The sequence below is a fragment of the Schistocerca cancellata genome, chromosome 5, assembly GCF_023864275.1.
Source record: "Schistocerca cancellata isolate TAMUIC-IGC-003103 chromosome 5, iqSchCanc2.1, whole genome shotgun sequence".
NCBI lineage: Eukaryota > Metazoa > Arthropoda > Insecta > Orthoptera > Acrididae > Schistocerca > Schistocerca cancellata.
In genome coordinates, this window is record NC_064630.1 from 344,066,292 (window position 1) to 344,091,016 (window position 24,725).

Genomic DNA, 24,725 nt, shown 5'->3' on the forward strand with positions numbered 1-24,725 from the left:
TTCCTACTGGATTGCTGGACCTAACGCAAGAAAGGATAATTTCTACCAAACAATAAAACACCCAATTTGGAGTAAGGAAGTTTCAGAAAAAGCAAAACTCCTTATGTATAAGAATTATTACTTTCCTACTGTCACATATGGAGGAGAAACATGGACATGGACAGGAAGGGACTGGAGCAGACTGCAAGCAAGGGAAATGAAATTTCTCAGAGCAGTTAAGGGAAAAACAAGAATGGACAGAGTAAGGAACGTAGATATCAGAAAGGACCTTAAACAAGAAAGTATGAGAGAAGAAATTGAAAAAAAAGAGATTAAGATGGTACGGGCATGTTAAGAGGATGTGTGGGCAGAGACTCCCCAAAATTATGCAAGAACTAAAGATGGATGGAAAAAGACCTAGAGGGCGCCCAAGAACACGGTGGAAAATGGGAGTGAGAATATCTGTGGAAAGGAGAGGTGGGACCTGGCAGCAAGTGGAGGAAGAAAACTGGTGGGAGGACCGAGCCAAATGGAGAGGACTCGTCAGCACCCAGACCAGGCAGTAGCTGGAGAGGGATCCGGATGTAGATAGACAGACCTGCAAGGTGGTGAAAGTGGAAATTGACTCTAAACAATAAAAGAATGCGAAGTCATCCACATTAGTATTAAAAGAGATCTCTTAAATTTAGCTTACACGATGAACTACACAAATTTAAATACCGTCATTTCAATTAATTACCTAGGGATTACGACAACGAACAAATTAAATTGGAAGGATCACAGAGGAAATGTGGTGAGGAGGGTGTTTTATTGACAGAACACTTAGAAGATGTAACAGACCTATTACAGAAACTGCCTGCGCTAGGCTTGTCCGTCCACTTCTGTTGTTTTGCTGTGTAGTATACAGTCCTTACCAAATAGGGTTGACGGAGTACATTGAGGAAGTTCAAAGAAAACCAGCTTGTTTCGTACTATAGCGAAACAGGGGAGAGAGGCCATGGATATGATACACGATTTGGGGTGGCAATCATTCAAACTAAGGCGTTTTTCGTCTCTGTGACGTCTTACAATCACTAACTTTCTTCTCCGGATATTTTGTTGACGCCCACCTAAATAGAGAGAAATGGCCATCGTAGTAAAGGAAGAGGAAAAAAAAAGCTTGCGCGGAAAAAATTAAAGACTTCGTTTTTCCTCGACCTGTACGATATCGGAACGGCAGATAAAGAGCCTGAAGGTGGTTCGATGAAATCCTCTTCCGTACATTTATTTGTGAGTTGCGGTGTTGTCGTGCAGATGTAGATGTACTGACGGACAGGCACTGTCGAGCATTGTGGAGGTGCTCGTAAGAAAGGTACTTCATCAGCGGATGAAACCACTCGTCAGTTTGAAAGGCCTAACAGCAGTCCATGTAAAACAATCACAGTGCCAAGGAGCTCTAAGGAATGGGACACAATCGTCGATCAGCTCCTCACAAGTCATACGTTTTCGAATTAAACTCTAAACGACGTTTGAGATGTTGTAAAGACCGACGCCACTGGATAATGGATGACTGGAAACGAGGGGTGTGAAATGATGAATCACTTGTGGAAATCCGAAGGAAAGGTTTGGATTTAGTGAATACCTGGAAAACGTTACGTACGATCATGTATACTGCTAACACTGAACTACGGAGGAGATGGTTTACGGTGGGAGAGCGTTTCTCGTGATTTTTTTGTGGTCCGCTCATCTCGCTTGAAAATGATAATTGTGAATAGATATGAACAAACATTACAGCATTATGTACTGCGCACAGTAGAGGGACAGTTCAGAGACGGTGATCGTTAGTTTCAGCATGACAATGCACTCTGTCAAAGGCAGCATCAGTGAGGCAGTGATTTGGGCACTATAAAATACCTGAACTGGACTGCCCAGCCCAGAGTACAGACCTGAACTCAATGGAACAGCTTAGGGATGAGCTAGAATGGCCACTTCGCACTGGACCCCAGCTTCCAAATCACTACTTTGCTTTTGGCTCTTGAAGAATTATGGGCTGCCATTGCTCCGCAGAGATTCAGGGAACCCACTTCAAATGTCGCCATCAGCGTTCACGCCTTCATGACGACAAAGCGTGGAGACACGCCATATAAATATTGACTAATAGGTGTCCGGATACATTTGATCACATAGCGTACACTGGTGAGCCATTGAGTCAAAACACTTGTCTTGTTGGAGATATAGAGTTGGCCGTCTCAGTGACGGATTTGGGAAGGATAGCGAAACCTTGAGATCGTATGACAAGCAGTTGAAACTGGCTATACGAATTTCACATTTCATAGATGACGAAGAGAATGATGAAATGTATGATGAGGTAAAATACATTATTCAGATAGTGAAGGGAGACGAAAATTTAATAGTCGTGGGTGACTGGAATTCGATAGTAGGAAAAGGAAGAGAAGGAAAAGCAGTAGGTTAATATGGAATGGGGGTAAAAAATGAAAGAGGATGCCGCCTGGTAGAATTTTGCACAGAGCATAATTTAATCACAGCTAACACTTGGTTCAAGAATAATGAAAGAAGGTTGTATACATGGAAGAAGCCTGAAGATACTGACAGGTTTCAGATAGGTCATATAATGGTAAGATAGAGATTTCGGAACCAGGTTTTAAATTGTAAGACATTTCCAGGGGCAGATGTGGACTCTCACCACAATCTATTGGTTATGAACTGTAGATAAAAACTGAAGAAACCGCAAAAAGGTGGGAAAATAAGGAGATGGGACCTGGATAAACTGACAGAACCAGAGGTTGTAGAGAGTTTCAGGGAGAGGTTTAGGGAACGATTGACAGGAATGGGGGAAAGAAATACAGTAGAAGAAGAATGGGTAGCTTTGAGAGATGAAATAGTCAAGGCAGCAGAGGATCAAGTAGGTAAAAAGACGGGGCTAACAGAAATCCTTGGGTAACAGAAGATATATTGAATTTAATTGATGAAAGGAGAAAATACAAAATGGCAGTAATTGAAGCAGGCAAAAAGGAATACAACCGTCTCAAAAATGAGACCGACAGGAAGTGCAAAATGGCTAAGCAGGGATGGCTAGAGGACAAATGTAAGGATGTAGAGGCTTATCTCACGAGGGTAAGATAGATACTGCCTACAGGAAAATTAAAGAGACCTTTGGAGAAAAGAGAACCACTTGCATGAATATCAAGAGCTCAGATGGAAACCCAGTTCTAAGCAAAGAAGGGAAAGCAGAAAGGTGAAAGGAGAGCACAGTATTATGGAAATGGAAGGGGCTGTAGATGAAGATGAAACGGGAGATACGGTACTGCGTGAAGAGTTTGACAGAGCACTGAAGGACCTAAGTCGAAACAAGGCTCGGGAGTAGACAACAATCCATTAAAACTACTGATATCCTTGGGAGAGCCAGCCCTGACAAAACACTATCATGTGGTGAGCATGATGTATGAGACATGCGATATACCCTCAGACTTCAAGATGAATATAATAATTACAATCCCAAAGAAAGCAGGTGTTGATAGGTGTGAAAATTACCGAACTATCAGTTTAATAAGCCACGGCTGCAAAATACTAGCACGAATTCTTTACAGACGAATGGAAAAACTGGTAGAAGCCGATCTCGGGGAAGATCGGTTTGGGTTCCGTAGAAATGTTGGACCACGTGAGGCAATACTGACCCTACGACTTATCTTAGAAAATAGATTAAGGAAAGGCAAACCTACGTTTCTAGCATTTGTAGACTTACAGTAAGCTATTGACAATGTTGAATGGAATATGCTGAGGGAACTAGAGTAGGAGATGAGACGCTTAAAGTAGTAAATGAGTTTTGCTATTTGGGGAGCAAAATAACTGATGATGGTCGTAGAGAGGATATAAAATGTAGACTAGCAATGGCAAGGAAAGCGTTTCTGAAGAAGACAAATTTGCTATAATTGAGTATAGATTTAAGTGTCAGGAAGTAGTTTCTGAAAGTATTTCTATGGAGCGTAGCCATGTACGGAAGTGAAACGTGGACAGTAAATAGTTTAGACAAGAAGAGAATAGAAGCTTTCGAAATGTGGTGCTACAGAGCTACAGAAGAATGCTGACGATTAGATGGGTAGAGCACATAAATAAAGAGGAGGTATTGAATAGAATTGGGGAGAAGAGAAATTTGTGGCACAACTTGACTAGAAGAAGGGATCGATTGGTGGGACATGTTGTGAGGCATCAAGGGATCAGCAATTTAGTATTGGAGGGCAGCGTGGATGGTAAAAATCGTAGAGGGAGACCAAGACATGAATACTCTAAACAGATTCATATGGATGTAGGTTGCAGTAGGTACTGGGAGATGAAGAAGCTTGCACAGGATAGAGTAGCATGGAGAGCTGCATCAAACCAATCTCTGGACTGAAGACCACAACAACAACAGATCTGAAGAAACCAGGCCTCCAGTCAACGTGTCAAAGATATACCATGACTACATCAAACGAAAAAGATTGTAAGTGGGTATGTTCACTGCACTGAAGACTGCATTCTGCCAGGGTGGACCTAAGTCAGTGATATTTACAGTGGGAGAAACGACAGTGTGTTATATGCAGTGAAGTGAAAGTTGCGGCGCTATAATGTTGGTAACGGCCCTTGGCCAGGCCGCGTTCCCTGCCCCCAACCGAGGTCAGCCTGAGATGATTGACCTCTGCAGCCTGTCTTTTGGTACTGCCTGTCGGTAAACTGCAGAGCGAACAGTGGTTGTCGTGGGGAAGTGATATTTTGAGGAAGAAATTCTTACCCGCCGTGTAGGCACAGGTCGAATCGGTCTTGCCATCTGGCAGTGTAGCGGAGCGTGGAGTAATAACGTAGAATCGGTTGACCTGCGTTTCCTGCGTTAGTTATGCTACTGCTTTCCGTATTTCTTGTTATTATACAGTTTACAGACAGGCTATACGAGTCTTTACCAAAACTGTAATACAATAATTAATAAATACAAAGAACGACGGAGAAAAATTGCAGCTTGGTTCTCACACGCTTAATGATACAGGCAACAAGCGCTTGACACCAAGCAACAGGTCCTAGAAGAAGTGATGGGGAAAACCACTGAATATCATTTGTTACCAAGTACTGCTTAGAACAGTTTATTAACGAACTGTAATTTCTTTTCCTCAACAGCAACGAGGTATATGGTTCAACTTAAAAAATTATAAAGATTAAACATGAGTTTTTAGCATTGAGAAAAGGCATTAAACGTGAAATACCAGAAGCGAAACAAATTAGATATTATTTAATTTTTTTTAAAATTACAGTTCATTAAAACATTAAATGTTAAGACTTTGTACAGGCTCACCATAACAAGAAATATACAGAGAATAATAGAGCGGCCTCTTGTCAGGTCAGCGAACAAACCCACAGGAGGCGCAACAGACACCGGACGTAGACCTCGGGCCTCGGGACCCCTCCCCCCCCCCCCCCACCTCTTTTCCCCTCCAGCGACAACAAGCCGAGAGTGGATAGGTATTACACTAAAACATATACAACAAAGCTCTCTTAAACAGTGAACAGATTAAATAAAGCCAAAGCCTTTCCCCGGCTCTAAAACAAAACCAGTAACTAATATTAAGTTACGATTAAAGAGCCACTGAATGTTAACTAGCCTCGCGATGCGCAATTGAATGTTTACTCGCTTTGCAACGCTTGTTATAGTTTATCAGGTTAGAGCGACGTACACACTTAAAGCCGGAGCTACTACCAGCCAAGGACCAAAATTATTAGTATTTTAAATGTGGAACAAATATAACGACAATCTTAATAAATGCCAACGCGTCTTTCAAACTAGTATCCGCAACCTGTGGTATACAAGTGGCCTTTTAATCTTAATGATCAAATCAAAGGTTCTCATGAACTTCAGCTGTCCTCACGGAATTGTTTTAACAAAGCTTGCCGACCGCCAGGATCATTTGAGCACTATATAAAATGTTCCACTTATTTCTCCTGGAAGTCCGCCCGCTTAGCTGAACGGTAACGTGTTTGGTTACCATGGAGCGGGTCCGGGTTCAATTCTGGGCCCAGTTGGAGATTTTATACGCTCGTGGACTGGGGTGCTCTATTGTCCTCATCATCATTCATCATCACCGACTCGCAAGTCGCCCCGTGTGGCATCACCTGAAATAAGACTGGCAACCTAGGGGCCGAACTTCCCCGAATGGACCCTCCCAGCCATTAATTTCACACGATTATTACATTTCTTTTCTTAAGACCAACTTAGCGACAAATTGTGACTTAAAATTATGCACAGGCCTCTAGGCCGTACAACCAAATAACCAAAGCAACAGTCTACACTTTACTTAAAATTGGGCGCCCAAAAACTTTTAGAAGCATTTACTTGAGGTCCAGAATGAGATTTTCACTCTGCAGCGGAGTGTGCGCCGATATGAAACTTCCTGGCAGATTAAAACTGTGTGCCGGGTCGAGACTCGAACTCGGGCCCTTTGCCTTTCGCGGGCAAGTGCTCTACCAACTGAGCTACTCAAGTGCTTGGGTATCTCAGTTGCCTTTCGCGGGCAAGTGCTCTACCAACTGAGCTACCCAAGTGCTTGGGTAGCTCAGTTGGTAGAGCACTTGCCCGCGAAAGGCAAAGGACCCGAGTTCGAGTCTCGACCGGGCACACAGTTTTAATCTGCCAGGAAGTTTCATTTACTTGAGGTATAAGCCAATTTCCCCACGAGAGGGAGTTGAGCGCGAGCCACAAGTACTTTCAAAAGCATATTAAATGGAAAACAGGGAAGTGTAGCACAACTAAAAAAATTTAAAAACCAAGCGGAAGGCCAGCGCCGAGCTGATTCAGACACGAATAAGAGCAGGGAATGGAGACCAGTGTCTGGAGAACATACAAATGACGCTCACTATAAACGTAAGGAACCAAGGAACCCGAAGAAAGCAAAATCCTGTGGTGAAGGTGTTCCGGTTGACTAGTACAGAAAGAGACACGACCGATGGGCTGCCCCGAATCCCGCCACATTCTCCGGGAGTAGCCCAGGTTCTGCGCGAACAAGTACAGCCAGGGGGCACGAATAGGCTGGCCCAGCAGGGCACATCAGCAGCCGCACCGTCCTGCACGTAGAATGCCGACCGCCAGCGCTCTCACCAGGGAAACGGAGTGCCGACAATGCCGACCAGTTCCTCTCCAGAAAGCTACAGGAACCGCCTACGTTCCACCGGATAAACCATTCACCATAACCACCGAGACCCGACTCCCATCCTCTGCCATTCTGCACAACTTATTTCCTCTCTTCCACCACAGAGAAAACCAAAGTGCCACTAACAGGCAAAGAACGTGCTCAACTTGCCGGGCGCGAGATATCGAACTCGGCGCGCTGTTCACTTAACTCGAAAGTTGTCGCAAGTATCTCAACTACACAATGAAAATAACAATGATTAAGAAAGAAATAATTGATAGCCTTGTGGGGAAAAGTAACCTTTGGTTTGGGCTGTCTATACCAGATTTCTGGGGAAAAAGCACAGCTCACATGGCTTCTTCATCTGCATAGAGATGGACGAATTTCACTTTGGCGACAAAGCGTAAAATATAGGATCTGACGTAACCATCTATGGCAGTCAGAGTTGAGGGATTGCCATGTTGGTCTGTGTTTTGTTTAACTTGGCTAGAATGTTAATAGATATCAGACTAATTTTATCCACTACGGATGTTTAAGAACCCTTGACTACTTATTCAACGTAAATACAGAATATTGCAACCAGTCACTTTTTTTAATGAACCGTTTTTCGAACTTTCTCAGGCTCATCTTCAGATGCTGTATAGGAGGTTACATGGCTATTTCGAAAGGTAATGCTGCGTATAGGCTCTGCGACAAGGAGATGGAACATGCTTCAATTCATCGCCATGAGTATTGTTTACATGCCGATTTGGATCGAAAATGTAATTTTGTCCTTACTGTGACATGATGGGTGGCAGTTGTTTTTGGCATCAATCTGTCTGCTTCCATTGTAATGTAAAGCTGATACCACATCACTCACTTTTACGGAATATGTACGCATATGCACTTTAATAGCGGCACCTTGCCAGCATCCGGAATGTGCTATACGACAGTTACTTGTTAGACAGATTTTCCCACAAAGATGTGACATGGATCTACCTTGCTCAAAGATATTATTTGTTTTTGTTTGTATGTATTAAAGTCGATGTATGGGGAAATACTTCAATCAAAACTGGGGTTAAAATGAATGTCCACGATAAGGTAAATAAATTATTACAAATTACAAATGATCAGGCGTCTCTTTCTGTTCTTATATCAACACAGTCAATTTCCTGGCGAATACTTCAATGAAGGCTGGTAGTAACATGAATGCCCAGGAATAAAATAATACACGGCTATAGTACTTACAGTGAACTGCAGCTGTTTGTATGACGATGCCGCGCAGGGTAGCCGCGCGGTCTGCGAGCCTTGCCATGGTTCGCGCGGCTCTCACCGTCGGAGGTTCGAGTCCTCCTTCGGGCATGGGTGTGTGTGTTGTCCTTAGCGTAAGTTAGTTTAAGTTATATTAAGTAGTGTGTGAGCCTAGGGACCGATGACCTCAGCAGTTTGGTCCCATAGAGACTTACTACAAATTTCCAAACATTACGACCATGAACTTTATTTTTAAAAAACATCAAGAACTAAACTGCAAATAAACTGCTGACCTAGAAAATTAGTAAAGACACATTCTCTTTATTTCAGCTAAAGGCAATATGTGTAAAAGTATTTTTCATTTTTATTTTTTAACTGTAGGGGGCTTGGACATTTAGACATATAGTGTAAGATTTTCCCCCCCATGAACCATGGACCTTGTCGTTGGTGGGGAGGCTTGCGTGCCTCAGCGATACAGATAGCCGTACCGTAGGTACAACCACAACGGAGGGGTATCTGTTGAGAGGCCAGACAAACGTGTGGTTCCTGAAGAGGGGCAGCAGCCTTTTCAGTAGTTGCAAGGGCAACAGTCTGGATGATTGACTGATCTGGCCTTGTAACAATAACCAAAACGGCCTTGCTGTGCTGGTACTGCGAACGGCTGAAAGCAAGGGGAAACTACGGCCGTAATTTTTCCCGAGGGCATGCAGCTTTACTGTATGATTAAATGATGATGGCGTCCTCTTGGGTAAAATATTCCGGAGGTAAAATAGTCCCCCATTCGGATCTCCGGGCGGGGACTACTCAAGAGGATGTCGTTATCAGGAGAAAGAAAACTGGCGTTCTACGGATCGGAGCGTGGAATGTCAGATCCCTTAATCGGGCAGGTAGGTTAGAAAATTTAAAACGGGAAATGGATAGGTTAAAGTTAGATATAGTGGGAATTAGTGAAGTTCGGTGGCAGGAGGAACAAGACTTTTGGTCAGGTGACTACAGGGTTATAAACACAAAGTCAAATAGGGGTAATGCAGGAGTAGGTTTAATAATGAATAGGAAAATAGGAGTGCGGGTAAGCTACTACAAACAGCATAGTGAACGCATTATTGTGGCCAAGATAGATACGAAGCCCACACCTACTACAGTAGTACAAGTTTATATGCCAACTAGCTCTGCAGATGACGAAGAAGTTGAAGAAATGTATGATGAAATAAAAGAAATTATTCAGGTAGTGAAGGGAGACGAAAATTTAATAGTCATGGGTGACTGGAATTCGAGTGTAGGAAAAGGGAGAGAAGGAAACGTAGTAGGTGAATATGGATTGGGGCTAAGAAATGAAAGAGGGAGCCGCCTGGTAGAATTTTGCACAGAGCACAACTTAATCATAGCTAACACTTGGTTTAAGAATCATGATAGAAGGTTGTATACATGGAAGAACCCTGGAGATACTAAAAGGTATCAGATAGATTATATAATGGTAAGACAGAGATTTAGGAACCAGGTTTTAAATTGTAAGACATTTCCAGGGGCAGATGTGGACTCTGACCACAATCTATTGGTTATGACCTGTAGATTAAAACTGAAGAAACTGCAAAAAGGTGGGAATTTAAGGAGGTGGGACCTGGATAAACTGAAAGAAACAGAGGTTGTACAGAGTTTCAGGGAGAGCATAAGGGAACACTTGACAGGAATGGGGGAAAGAAATACAGTAGAAGAAGAATGGGTAGCTTTGAGGGATGAAGTAGTTAAGGCAGCAGAGGATCAAGTAGGTAAAAAGACGAGGGCTAGTAGAAATCCTTGGGTAACAGAAGAAATATTGAATTTAATTGATGAAAGGAGAAAATATAAAAATGCAGTAAGTGAAGCAGGCAAAAAGGAATACAAACGTCTCAAAAATGAGATCGACAGGAAGTGCAAAATGGCTAAGCAGGGATGGCTAGAGGACAAATGTAAGGATGTAGAGGCTTATCTCACTAGGGGTAAGATAGATACTGCCTACAGGAAAATTAAAGAGACCTTTGGAGATAAGAGAACCACTTGTATGAACATCAAGAGCTCAGATGGAAACCCAGTTCTAAGCAAAGAAGGGAAAGCAGAAAGGTGGAAGGAGTATATAGAGGGTTTATACAAGGGCGATGAACTCGAGGACAATATTATGGAAATGGAAGAGGATGTAGATGAAGACGAAATGGGAGATACGATACTGCATGAAGAGTTTGACAGAGCACTGAAAGACCTGAGTCGAAACAAGGCCCCCGGAGTAGACAACATTCCATTGGAACTACTGACGGCCTTGGGAGAGCCAGTCCTGACAAAACTCTACTATCTGGTGAGCAAGATGTATGAAACAGGCGAAATACCCTCAGACTTCAAGAAGAATATAATAATTCCAATCCCAAAGAAAGCAGGTGTTGACAGATGTGAAAATTACCGAACAATCAGTTTAATAAGCCACAGCTGCAAAATACTAACACGAATTCTTTACAGACGAATGGAAAAACTGGTAGAAGCCGACCTCGGGGAAGATCAGTTTGGATTCCGTAGAAATTTTGGAACACGTGAGGCAATACTGACCTTACGACTTATCTTAGAAGAAAGATAAAGGAAAGGCAAACCTACGTTTCTAGCATTTGTAGACTTAGAGAAAGCTTTTGACAATGTTGACTGGAATACTCTCTTTCAAATTCTAAAGGTGGCAGGGGTAAAATACAGGGAGCGAAAGGCTATTTACAATTTGTACAGAAACCAGATGGCAGTTATAAGAGTCGAGGGACATGAAAGGGAAGCAGTGGTTAAGAAGGGAGTAAGACAGGGTTGTAGCCTCTCCCCGATGTTATTCAATCTGTATGTTGAGCAAGCAGTAAAGGAAACAAAAGAAAAATTCGGAGTAGGTATTAAAATCCATGGAGAAGAAATAAAAACGTCGAGGTTCGCCGATGACATTGTAATTCTGTCAGAGACAGCAAAGGACTTGGAAGAGCAGTTGAATGGAATGGATGGTGCCTTGAAGGGAGGATATAAGATGAACATCAACAAAAGCAAAACGAGGATAATGGAATGTAGTCGAATTAAGTCGGGTGATGTTGAGGGTATTAGATCAGGAAATGAGACACTTAAAGTAGTAAAGGAGTTTTGCTATTTGGGGAGCAAAATAACTGATGATGGTCGAAGTAGAGAGGATATAAAATGTAGACTGGCAATGGCAAGGAAAGCGTTTCTGAAGAAGAGAAATTTGTTAACATCGAGTATAGATTTAAGTGTCAGGAAGTCATTTCTGAAAGTATTTGTATGGAGTGTAGCCATGTATGGAAGTGAAACATGGACGGTAAATAGTTTGGACAAGAAGAGAATAGAAGCTTTCGAAATGTGGTGCTACAGAAGAATGCTGAAGATTAGATGGGTAGATCACATAACTAATGAGGAAGTATTGAATAGGATTGGGGAGAAGAGAAGTTTGTGGCACAACTTGACCAGAAGAAGGGATCGGTTGGTAGGACATGTTCTGAGGCATCAAGGGATCACCAATTTAGTATTGGAGGGTAGCGTGGAGGGTAAAAATCGTAGGGGGAGACCAAGAGATGAATACACTAAGCAGATTCAGAAGGATGTAGGTTGCAGTAGGTACTGGGAGATGAAGAAGCTTGCACAGGATAGAGTAGCATGGAGAGCTGCATCAAACCAGTCTCAGGACTGAAGACCATAACAACAAAACAGTGTAAGATTTATTCTGTGGTAGGATATTTAGTTGAAGTCAATGTAACTAGGACGTATACAGAGAGATAGAAGGGGCGAGAACTCACTGGGAGATGGGGCGGTGTTGGGTGGTGTGCAGGGTTACTTGACTGATTACATGTTTTGAACTACCGAGTGTTACAAATTCTTAAGGAAAAGTTTATTTCTCAGTGCAGTCTGGTCAGTGACTAGGAGTCAGGTGCTGTATTTGTGTTTATAAAGATTTCGATTTCTTTAAGATGGTCAAGTATTATGCCTTTGTTGCCAATATGAAGTGTTTCGAGGTGCTTTCTATGTTGTTAGCAGAATGATTGTGTTGGACAAGATGTGAGGCAAAGCTGGGTTTGTTCCTGTTACTAAGATGGAGTGCATGCATGTGCTCTGTAAACTATTTGTGAAGCTTCTATCACTCTGCCCAATGAAGAAGCTTGTATATGAGTTGCAAATGAGTTTGTATACACCTGCTTTTCATACGGTTGTATACTGTTTTTGGTACTGTGTATGATTTTATTCTGTATTGTATTGTCGATGAAGGAGCATATTTTTATGTTGTATGTCTTGAAGAGGTTGCCTATTTGGTGAGAAATCTTCCCTAGGAAAGGCAGGCTAAAAAATGTTATCTTCTTGTTTCTGGGAGGCTGTTCAGCAATTGGTTGGTTTAATTTTATCGTATCCATTACTTTATATATTATAGCAAGATTGTACCCGTTGCTAGAGGCAACTGATTTAATAACTTCCGTATCTTTTTGTCTTTCTCTTGTGTCCATTGGGATTTTAAGCTTGTGATTAACGTTTGTCCTGAAGAATGCCTTTTTATGTTCATCTGGATGATTAGAAGAGTTATATACTGTAATTTGGTCGTTGTCGTCTTCCTGAAATTTGAAAGTCATGGTTTTGATTTTCATTTGAGATTTTTAGATCAAAATAGCTAATGCTTTCTGGTGTTTCATGTTCTACAATAAATTGAATAAGTCCTTTTGCTACATTTTCGGTTTTTGTTTTGTTCCACTGAAAAGAATGAGAATGTTATCAATGTAGCATTTGTAACAAAGCAGCTTATCTTTCATCTGGGTTTGGGATCAATAAAGTTGTTTTCAAGGTTGTTTACTGGCAAACCCGCAGGACTACTAGCCATTGCCATTCCTTCTTCCTGAGTGTGCGAAACCAGTTCATCGTAAAATCGGTTTTGGCCGTTAACATATGTAAGAACCATACCTGTCAAGGCTTTGTCAACTTATATACAAATGTAAATATATTTGCCTATACATTAATTTCAAGACATAAACACAAACAGATAACAACTCCGAGCAAAGTAGGCCTATGCCATACCTTTGTGCGAAGATCTATACAACAGGTAACGGTTGTACAGCACATGTTGGATGCTTACAAAGTTCCGTTACTACAGTGCATATGCGTGCATATTCTGTAAAAGTGAATGATGTGGTATCAACTGCCCATCACAATGTAAGCAGACAGATGGAAATTAACAAAAAAAAGCCGCCCATACAGTCACAGTAAGTACAAAATTACATTTTGGATCCAAATCGGCATACAAATAATACTCATTGCGATGCAGTAAAGCACGTTCCATCTCGTTGTCACAGAGCCAACACACAGCATTAGGCTTTGAAATAGCTGTGTAACCTCCTGTTCACCATCTCAAGATGAGCCTGAAAAGTTTCGAAAACCGGTTCATGGAATAAATGACTCTTTCAAAAAGTGACTGGTTGCACATTTCTGTATATACAGTACGTCCTGTAGATATCTCCTGTAGGACGATCAGTACTTCGTGCTTTTAGTTTAAGAACATCTTCTTTATGGGGCAGTCAGATGGAATCGAGGCAATGAAAAAAGACAGTATACTGTTTATTATTTCAAAAGCAATGGCCAAAACTGATAACACATTTGTCACATAGTCAGACAAAACGGTGAATGCCTCCGTGGAAAATTGTTTGCGTTGCTTAAGGAACGATGAGTGCACATCTTCGTCCGAGGCAAACCAACAGCGGCAATTGTCTTTTTTCAGGGATCGTTAAATATGGAAATCGCATGTGGAGAAATGTAATAGGAATTTTTAATCACCCTCTATATGTGTCACAAGCATGTGTGACAAGAGAATTTCTAAGCATGACAGTATGGCAATAGAGGAATCCGAGAAAATGAAAAAAAAATGGTCACACTTGTTTCGGATGAAAGACAGTCTGTCATGAGTATTTTTGGGGAGGTTGGACCTCTCCACTGAATTCAACTTTTATTCAAAGTATCTACCCAAGATTTACAAACGACAATAAGCTGGTGCAACAATGCTCCAACTTCAACGTCAAACTGCTGTTTCAACGAGGTTGTAATGCCAAACCGTGTTTGCTTGTCAGACAGTCAACTACCGTAGAAAAATTTCATTTATTCAAATTATCTGTTAATATTCAAGCTCAGAAAGCTCTTCGCTTGACACAACGGCGAAATTCTTCGAAATTGTCTGTACAGGTTTTACATTTCGTGCATGTGTTGTTGATCCCGACCTTCGCGGTCTCACATCAAGTTTATCCCCATATGAGCATCACTAAGGAGATCATACTTGCGCTAGTGGTGCACGATTTAATCTAAGAGAACTTCATTTCAATTCCTATGAAGTTTTTGCTACGTGAACTTCAATTCTCAACATATGACGTTAGAGCAGCAAAAGCAACTGCGCATTGTATTTAAGGAGAGTCGATTTCAGCCTTACGTTACGTCAAGAATAAGTACGCTATGGATGAAAGAAAACACTTGCCTCTTTCCGAGGCCTTTAATCACGTGGTTAGACCATCTAATTGTCACTGTCGCCAACCTATGCCTTATTCGTGAAACAATTCTCGTGTGAAATGTGTGTGACTAGAAGGAGTTATTCAAGAAAACAAAGGGAAAAGCGGAGAAAAAGTAAAATATTGTGAGAAGTTGGTCAGCTAATTTAATGAATCAAGTAACAACGAGCAATATACTTTTTATGATAAGAAATTACTTAAATTTCTAGAAGAATATAACTTTTTTTTGCCTCTCCAACCATCCATTGGGGCCGACCTTGGTGGCCGAGCGGTTCTAGGCGCTTCAGTCTGGAACCGCACGACCGCTACGGTCGAAGGTTCGAATCCTGCCCTGGGCATGGATGTGTGTGATGTCCTTAGGTTAGTTAGGTTTAAGTAGTTCTAAGTTCTAGGGGACTGATGACCCCAGAAGTTAAGTCCCGTAGTGCTCAGAGCCATCCATTGGGCAGTCTTCAAAATTCCATTATCCTGGCACCAAACGTTTCAAAAAGACAAAAATCCCAAGGAAATCCACTCACTTCTGGTCACTTCTACTTAAGACTAAAATCTGAACATTGACATCGCTAGTGAAATCCACTTGGGGTGGTGGCCCAACCGAAAGACGTTACACGAATATTTTCTGTGGTCTAATTTAGACTTCATCCAGCAATTGTGGTATCACATGTGCCTTCTCGAGAGGTTATGAAATCGTGTCTGGGAAATTGCCGCCACTGGATCAGCATTCAGTCTCGCGGTCGCTCTGGGTACGCCGTATGACGCGGTAGCCAAAAGAGATAAAAAGCCAGAGGGGCATGTGACAGCTAACTGCGTCTTCCAGCATTCGCGCCACCTGCAAACTAATGCCCAGCGTCTGCAGTCCTGTCACCTGATGGACATTCGCACCACACATCAACATCGAATTCATTGTTCTCGTAGGCTGGGTCGTGCCAACTCGCATTAGTAATGTGGACCTGACTTGTTCTTGGAATCTTAATAGATACACGGGGGTAAAGGAGTGCGGATTAGTATTACGGCAGCTACGCGCAGCTCATACTCCCACTTACAGCAGCGGTAGATCTCCGAGTCGCCAGCAGGAATGCTGATAGTGTGAAGGCTTCACTTGATTCGTGCAGGGGCAATACAGTTTCAGGCCATTACCCAGCGAAAGAGACCCTGGGGCAGACACTGAAATAGACGTGTCATAATACTTTCTTCGAAGTTGAAGAATTTTTGTGTAATTACAACATTGCGTTGGCAGTAAGCTCCAATTATATTCAGTCTTATTACCTCTTTATTTCCCTGTCTCAGCTGCAATGACAATTTGGGCCAGTGCAAATGAGACATAAAAGTAATAAGAAGAAAGAATTTTTCTCTTTGTTATGTAGAATATGTAAAGCAAAAAAATGAAGAAAGACATAGTGGCAAGGATTGTAATAGGAAATAACTTTTTAAAAAGAAACTGCTAACACTCAAAAATATAAAGCTTCAGAGAAAAAAAATCTTCGAAAAGCGGTGTTTGAAAAATAACTCTGTATTAGTGCCAAACTAGGAGAGTGGAGAAGGAGGAAATATGGTGCTGCAAGATAATTAAAGATCAAATGGACTGAAACTTCCTGACAGATTAATTAAAACTGTGTGCCGGGCCGAAACTCGAACTCAGGACCTTTGCCTTTCGCGGATAAGTGCTCTTGTGTTGTACAGGAAGTTTCAACATCAGCGCACACTTCGTTGTACAGTGAAAATTTCATTCTGCATAAATTCCCCAGGCTACGGTTAAGTCATGTCTCCGCAGTATTCTTTCTTCCAGGATGCTAGGTCTGCAAGGTCTCCAGGAGAGTTTCTGTGAAGTTTGGAAGGTAGGAGACGAGATAACGGCGGAACTGAAGCTGTGAGGACAGGTCGTGAGTTGTGCTTGGGTAGCTCAGTTGGTAGAGAACTTGCCAGCAAAAGGCAAAGGTCCCGAGTTCGAGTCTCGGTCGCACACAGTTTTAATCTGCCAGGAAATTTCATATCAGCGCACACTTCGCTGCAGAGTGAAAAATTCATTCTGGAATGAAATGGATCATAGAGCAAGGAACGAAGACACCACGCACAACAATTCAAAGAGAAAAATATCCAGTAAAGAACGTAAGGGATCGAAGAAATAAATTGGGTGTACTTGAATTACAACGCGATATGATGCTGAAAATTGTGGTAAATCACAAAGTGGGAGGACGTAATGGTTGGAGCGAGCCCACATCTGATCGTAAAGACCGCATCGCTGTTGACGTAATGTGGTGAACGAAATGAATAGGTGACAAGTTTGTGAAATGGAAAACTACATAAGAAAATCTCGTAGTTCATGAATGAAAGAACATATTGCGTCTCCCGTGTTATGTATATAGTTTTACAACCGGCTAGAATGAAAATCTAACGTCTAAGAACAAAAATACTTTGTTCATTCTTAGGAACAAAACAAATTGGGCACTCTTATCGTAGTAAGCTACAAAAATGATTTTGTAACTAGCATTAAAGTTAATTCGCCAAAATATGAATGAGACTGTTGTAGAAACCCGTCAATCAACTGGGAAAGCTTATTGTTTCACGAATTTTTTTTATGCAAATCCTTGTCGCTCCTCAGCTTTCAGTTCTCATTTTCATACTTGGACTAAGATTTTTTCAAATTGTTCTTCTTTCTTTCGTCTCCTGGTTATTTAACCGTTCGATGTGTTTATTATGAAGCATTCTGAGGCATAAAGACATCTCATTTTAATTACCACGTTGTAATATCTCAATTTGGTATTAATAGGGAAGGACATTTTATGGTACATGTTCTTTGTTAAGTGGAATGCCATTTCCTTTTTTATGGTTCTATTGAAGTCAGTTGTTTTTTTTTCAGATATTTTGTCGATCTTGTATACTTTTCTTGTAAACGAAATTGGTAATCAATTTTTTCTCTTACCTTTTTGATAATGTTTATCCGTTTCCTTGCATCTTCTTGGTTATCCACTAAGATTGCTAAACCATTAGTAAAAGCTAAGCAGTCAGTTTCCATCGCTCTCTTTCTTTCTTGCAAGTTTCACGTAATTTCCACCTTCTACTTATTTGACTCCTTTCTCTTACTACTTCCTCCAAACCACACTTGAATAATAATGGAGACACTCCATCCTCATCTCTCACGCCTGTTTTTATTTCGAAACGTTTTGATATTTCACCAAAGAATTTATCTTTGGAAACTATTACAACTTGCGGTAATGCCATGTTATAGTTGTAGGGAAGTGAGGGGGCCAGGGTTAGGGTAGAGAGAGACAGAAATAGTAGACATGAATAATCTACAGCGATAATTGTGTACATACTGAACAGCAGAAAAAAATCTGGAGGTGATTAAGGCGTCCCCCAACACAGACGCCAAAGATGAAACATTCTGAAAATGGCTCTACATCGCGAACACGCTGTCACCTCCACCCAAATGGAGCCCTGGGTCGCCGGCTGCTGTGGCCGAGCGGTTCTAGGCGCTTCAGTCCGGAATCGCGCTGCTACTACGGTCTCAGGTTCGAATCCTGCCTCGGGCCTGAGTGTGTATGATGTCCTTAGGTCAGTTAGGTTTAAGTAGTTCTAAGTCTAGGGGACTGATGACCTCAGATGTTAAGTCCCATAGAGCTTAGAGCCATTTGAACCATTTTGAGCCCTGGGTCCGTACCTGATCATACGCGACACGACCTGTCCAGTCTTCTCCCGATGTGGAACACTTTCTGCGGAGTCATGGATAAGCGCCTTTTCCCAGGTAGCATACAGGCACAGCCAAAATTTGTTTCTTGTCTAGCAGTATAGCACAGCGCGCTGTTGTTACATGCCGGCCGGTGTGGCCGAGCGGTTCTAGGCGCTACAGTCTGGAACCGCGTGACCGCTACGGTCGCAGGTTCGAATCCTGCCTCGGGCATGGATGTGTGTGATGTCATTAGGTTAGTTAGGTTTAATTAGTTCTCAGTTCTAGGGGACTGATGACCTCAGAAGTTACGTTTCATAGTGCTCAGAGCCATTTGAACATTTGTTGTTACATGTTATTAGGAATGAATTTTAACAATCTGAAAGCTGAAATGTTATAAGAAACTGCGACCAATCACTTTTTCATGTTAATTAATTTTTCCTTTACCAGAATCAGGCCGATTTGTTCATTTTCGGACGAGGTATTCGTTAAAATATCGAATCAAAACACTTTCAGCCGTCTAAATTTCCACTTGTCATTTTATTTGGACAACCAGTTTCAGCCCTGCATTACGCCATCTTCGAGCTTCCTGGCTGGCGTGTAAGAAGAATCGCAGCTCTGGTCCAGTCAAAATAGGGGCCAGCATTCAGTGACTGGTATCCGAAGATTTTTGAGACAGCGATCTCTTCGATTATCGCCGTCGGTACAGGATACACCACACTCATTTTCACATCCCTGTTCCATTCGCAGATGGTATCCGAGGAGAAAGGCCTTTGGTACCTTCCTGTATGTGCAGGAATTTCTCTAATTTCAGCCTCGTGAACCTTATGCGAGATGAATGTAGGAGGAAGTCCAGCGTGAGCAAAATAAAAATGTCCCGGAACATATTTCATGCACCTTAAGACTGACAAGCCACCTTACATCATTGTCAAAAATCTTCGGATACCAATCACTGAATGCCGCGCCCTATGTTGACTGGAACAGAATTGGGGATTCTTCCTATAGGTAGCGCTAAAACTGGTTTCTCAAATAAAATAACAACTGGAAATTTGGACGGCTGATTCGACATTTCATAATGAACATCCGACATCCCGTGTGAGCAAAATAAAAATGTTCCGGAATATATTTCATGCACCTTAAGACTGACAAGCCACCTTACATCATTGTCAAAAATCTTCGGATACCAGTCACTGAATGCCGGGCCCTATGTTGATTGGACCAGAATTGGGGATTCTTCCTATAGGTAGCGCTAAAACTGGTTTCTCAAATAAAATAACAACTGGAAATTTGGACGGCTGATTCGACATTTCATAATGAACATCCGACATCCCGCAGCCATCTGTATAAAGGTGGACTTAATGAGACTTGAGGCAACGAATGTGATAGCAAAAAATTACCTGCAGTGCCTTTGGTTCCGCAGAAATGTCAACACGTACTATCTATGCAGAAGTGTTACCCTGCACAACAGACACGAACCTCACTTTCCTTTCCAATTACACTGCGCGCTAAGGATACAGCCCTCTAACTCGATCATCTGTCAGATAGGGAGGCAAGATCGTCGACTTTAACTCCGTCAGCATCAGTGTGTGGGCAGGAAGCGATGTCTGGAGGCGTCCGCAGCCGCCCCTACACGTTCGCGAGGAGCAACGAGGGCAGCGTGTGGCGCCGACACGCGATAGCGGCCGCGCAATTACGGCGGGCACTGCGCGCCGGCGAGCATGCTCCCGAGGATGTCCGCGCGCAGCCGGAACAAAAGGAGAGCCGGCCGTGTGTGGGGCGCGCGTGCTGCGGCCACACGTTTGTTAGCAGTCCTAGCTCCCTAGGAAGCGGCTATCGCGCCAGGCCATCGCCGTCGCTTAATTGAAAGCGCCCTCGGACGGCGGAGGAGTGTAACATTTCTTTCGCGGGCGCGAGAGCGCTTGTTGTTTGCAGTTGGCGCCCTCTTAGTAATTTAAATGCGCGAATACATTAGAGCCGCTTCCGCGCTCCCGGCGGTGTGAAACCGCCTGCGCAGGCCGTAATTAAATAAGGCTGCCGCTGGCCGTCACGGCCGGCAGGAAAGGCGTCAGGTGTGCTTACGAGGCCTTTCACAGGAATGCCTCAAGACGTGGGGATGGCAGATGTTGTAAACGGTAGGCTGCCACACAGGGGATGTCAGGTTTTGAGAGGTACATCCGTACAGTCAAACTAATCATAGGACTAATCAACACAAAATAAATATGGTAGACAAGGTTGCTGCTATAATAAAACTGGCTGTAAAGTTACAAACCGTCTGGCTTGCCTCCTTCCATTAATAAGCTAGCACTATTGCTCCTTGTCATGACTGAAGATGAATGGGACACAGGATTCTCATCATTTCTTTTTAACTCTGATTGTCGGACTTGTTCCTGAGTTCTGTATTTGATAAAAGTGCACGGGTTCTCTGATCTTATGTCGCTTCGGCCAAGGGATTTCGTGTGAACCCTGCAGTTCGTCAGGTTACCCGCCATTAGGAACGTGGGTGCACTCAACCACTGTTTTATGACTTTCAAATGGTAGACAGAGCAATCAGTCCTCCTTTTATTGCAGGTTTTATTCTGCAAAACTAGAGTTCGGCTATTGCCTAGCCATTATCAATGCACCATTTCATAGCGTCAATGCGTATTCTAGTGCGTCAGTCCCCTGTTGTTCGGACTTCTGTCACAGTTCAAAGGTGTTACGACTTCTGCATCACTTGTTAGCAGCAGACACAGTGGCTGCGCCAAAGACTGAGACGGCGTGGAGTTTTACAATTATTTATTGAACTTTCTTTACAATTTCTCCCTCGTCGTCTCTGCCCAGTCCTGCGGATCCCTCCGTCTGGCTGCTGCTGTGTAGATTCTCAGACATTGCGTGCAACGTGCGCCGCTGATCTCACTCGGGAGCCTCAGGCCACCAGTGCTCCGCTGAAGCCAGGATACCCTGTGGTTGAGATGAACTCGTCGCCGCTCGATGCCCCAGAATGGGCACGCCCACGGAGCCGCGTCGCCATGAGGTCAGCTGCCGATGCCTGCTGCACCGGTTGCCTGGAAATCGTCAGTCGCGATGTTCGTGAGGTCCCTTCATGAACGGACCACGTGCCGTGGGGCCGCGTTGCCGTGAATTCTGGGCGACAGTCCCCGGTGGCGCCTGTGACCAAGACCGCGCTGCGGCCGGTCCTGCTGGAAGTTCTCGCTGTAGTTAGTCAGCCATGGTGCCGACCGAACTCGGGCCGACCTCCAGAGCTGAAGTTAAATCTGGCGGCGAACGGATGACTCCTGCGAGCTGGAACAAACTTCCGGAATCGTCATCTACGAAGATTGAACATTCGGACGCGGACCACGTCCGTCCTCAGCTCCGAACTGCTTTCTAATGACTTCTGTCTGTTGCTGCCAGCGATCCACTATTTATATCTGGCATGAGGACGTTTTTTACACTCGCTGGTAGCTTTTTGTTATTACTCCCAAAGTATATTGCAGCATAACTTAGCTTGCTGGCCTCACTTTCCCTTACTCATCACTCTCTAGGCTTTGCTCGGCGCTCGATCTGTGTGCGTCCTTGCGTCAGTCTGTTGGTAGACTGCTGCTGTCAGCAAGGCTGTCTGTGCATGCTTACTTCACAACGCCTCGGTCGCCGGTGTGCCTCTGTTTCGCCATTCTCCACTGCGCGAAGCAACACGTACTACATGTGGCCCCAACAAAGGAATAAGTCCTTGGCTTACGAGGGTGGTAGAGCCTCTTGAGTGAGGTACGTGAGGCTCTTGTGTCAGTGAAAGAAGGACGGGATTTTTGGTGTTGTGGTGTGGTGTAGTATTCGAAGAAGTATTACAGAAGCCCGAGCAACAGGGGAGTGACGTACTGGAGCATGCTTTGATACTATGAAATGGTGCATTGATAATGTCTAGGCACTAGCTGAAATATAGATTTGCCGAATGAAACCTGCAAGAAAACTACGACTGATTGCTGTGCTCTATCATTTGACACTTACAGCTCATGTCTTCAGTTGGGAGACGGTCGATGTATACGACACTAGGAGTAACGGGGTAGTCCGCTTGGCGTTCAAAGACGTAAGTCCTTGGCTTATGAGGGCGGCAGGGCCACTTGAGTGGGTCATGCGAGACTCTCGTGTCACTCAAAAACGGACGCAATTTTTTGGTGTCGCGGTGTGGCGTACAGTACTGCACGGTGGGCGGGTGGCGGGTTTGAACCTAGCCCGCCACCTCATAACATCTAGAGAGAACTTATTATTCTCGAATAGGACAGACATGCCTGAAACTGTGGCAAAGCGACCTGGTGGAGTTCCGGTCCCAGTCGTTTGGCATGTTGGAAATTTTGAGTCGTGCAAACAACACGCTGATTCCCCTATCGCCTCTCGAAGTCAGACGGGAATTTCCGCAAAAAAAAAAATGTGAGAGGCAAATGTGCCCTGATTGGGCCTCTAGTTGATATATTCCTTGGTCGGAAATAATTTAACATTGCAGTTTCATGCCATTGGATAACAGTTTGGCTGATAGGTGCTTGTCGCTGTGCCAACAGAAACGGAGGAGTCGGGTGCAGGGACGCATGCTAGAAAGCACTAGTGATTGGTCGTCTTAGAGGAGACTTCACGTGCTCGATCGCTGCGGGGCGATCATTCTGGTGTTGCGTGTTGGGTCGTCGTTCCGACGACTCAGCGCGATCCAGAGATGACGGCGTGGTGCAGATCTCCTCCTGACCCGCATCTCCACGTCCATATAGAAGACAGGAAATTGGTGAGATTATTATGCAGCACCTGCTCGTTAGGTGGGAGTTAACTATTCTGTAAGAGTGCTCCGGTGCCACACCGCTGGTAGATTCCAGATACGAAGATACCTTCTTTTCATTTTAGTTCGGTGAATCAACCACTACATGCTAAAATTCAGATTCGTATGGTTTAGTCACATAGTTGAGGGTATGTGCAGCTGGAATCCATTATTCTTCCCTGGACGTCACACTTGTACTGTTGGTTTTCTTGTGTGCAAAGAGGAACTTTGCGAGGTGCCGGGGCTAGCAGTGTATTTAACACTAAATTCTTCTAGAATCTATATATGTAAATGATGCTCTAAGCCCCCCCGTATTCTAACTCCGACTTTTGCTGTTGCACAAGGATTAAAAAATATACGCGAACTGACTCTAATCAACCCTGCCAGTGGAGTAGAAGAGAGTTTGGCACCTGCAATAATTTAATTTGATAAATAAGTTAAATAAACGAAGGTTTCATTAACATAGTGAGGAATGATAGGGTTGCTCTACCAATTAACAGAATGAAAGTTCTGTCCAAAATAACAATATGATTTATTAAGACTAAACACAAAATAATAAACAAAAACACATGAAACATTTACAATACATCAAATTGGCTCAAATTGGATACTCAAACAAACGCTGTGAATGTGAAGTTGCCCCTAAACTAGATTGTGAGGATTATGACGAAGTGGTATGTGGAGCCAATTCCTTGCAACTCAAATCTTAAGAGAAAACACGTAGCCAACCCAACATTAATTGCTGCTACCCAAGACAGAACAAAGTTAGAAAAAGACGAACAGGCGCGCTCTGCTGAGCTCTGATTATCACCTAGGAAAATCCCTGTCTGCCGGTGCTGCGGACATACCTTACCAATCTGTCTTCTTAACTGCAAGAACACGATTTGGCATACCGGAGGCGATGGCTGGTTGCTTCGACGTCCTCGACCGAAAGGCGAGAGCCCTACTACCCCGAGCACCCGTACAGGCCGAACACACAACATTCCTGCCCCCACGACAGTGGCCGTGGTTAAACGTTCCAATCAGCAACTAGAAAACCGGCGGAAAATTCCACTCTATTGCCGGAGCACTACCATTCCACCAATGGAGATTCTTGGCGCCAATTTCTGCGCTGATTTTGCTACGTCACGGAGCTATGCCCTGAGCAAGCCAATCACAGTTACTATTTTGCAGAAAGCGCGGGAATTTGCCCGCCACAACTGCCTGGGTACACAAGTCATTCCCACGCCTCGCTGGTAGCCCGCCAGAAAGTGTTTTTGCTAAGTTTCTGCGAAGTAACGGAACCTCTAGCCCAACCGCTACTTCAGACCCCTCCGGGCGTGTCTTTTGACAATGTCGGCGTCTGCAAAGCATTCACTCGACTTCCTCACACCCATCGGCTTAACACTTTCCAGATCAGC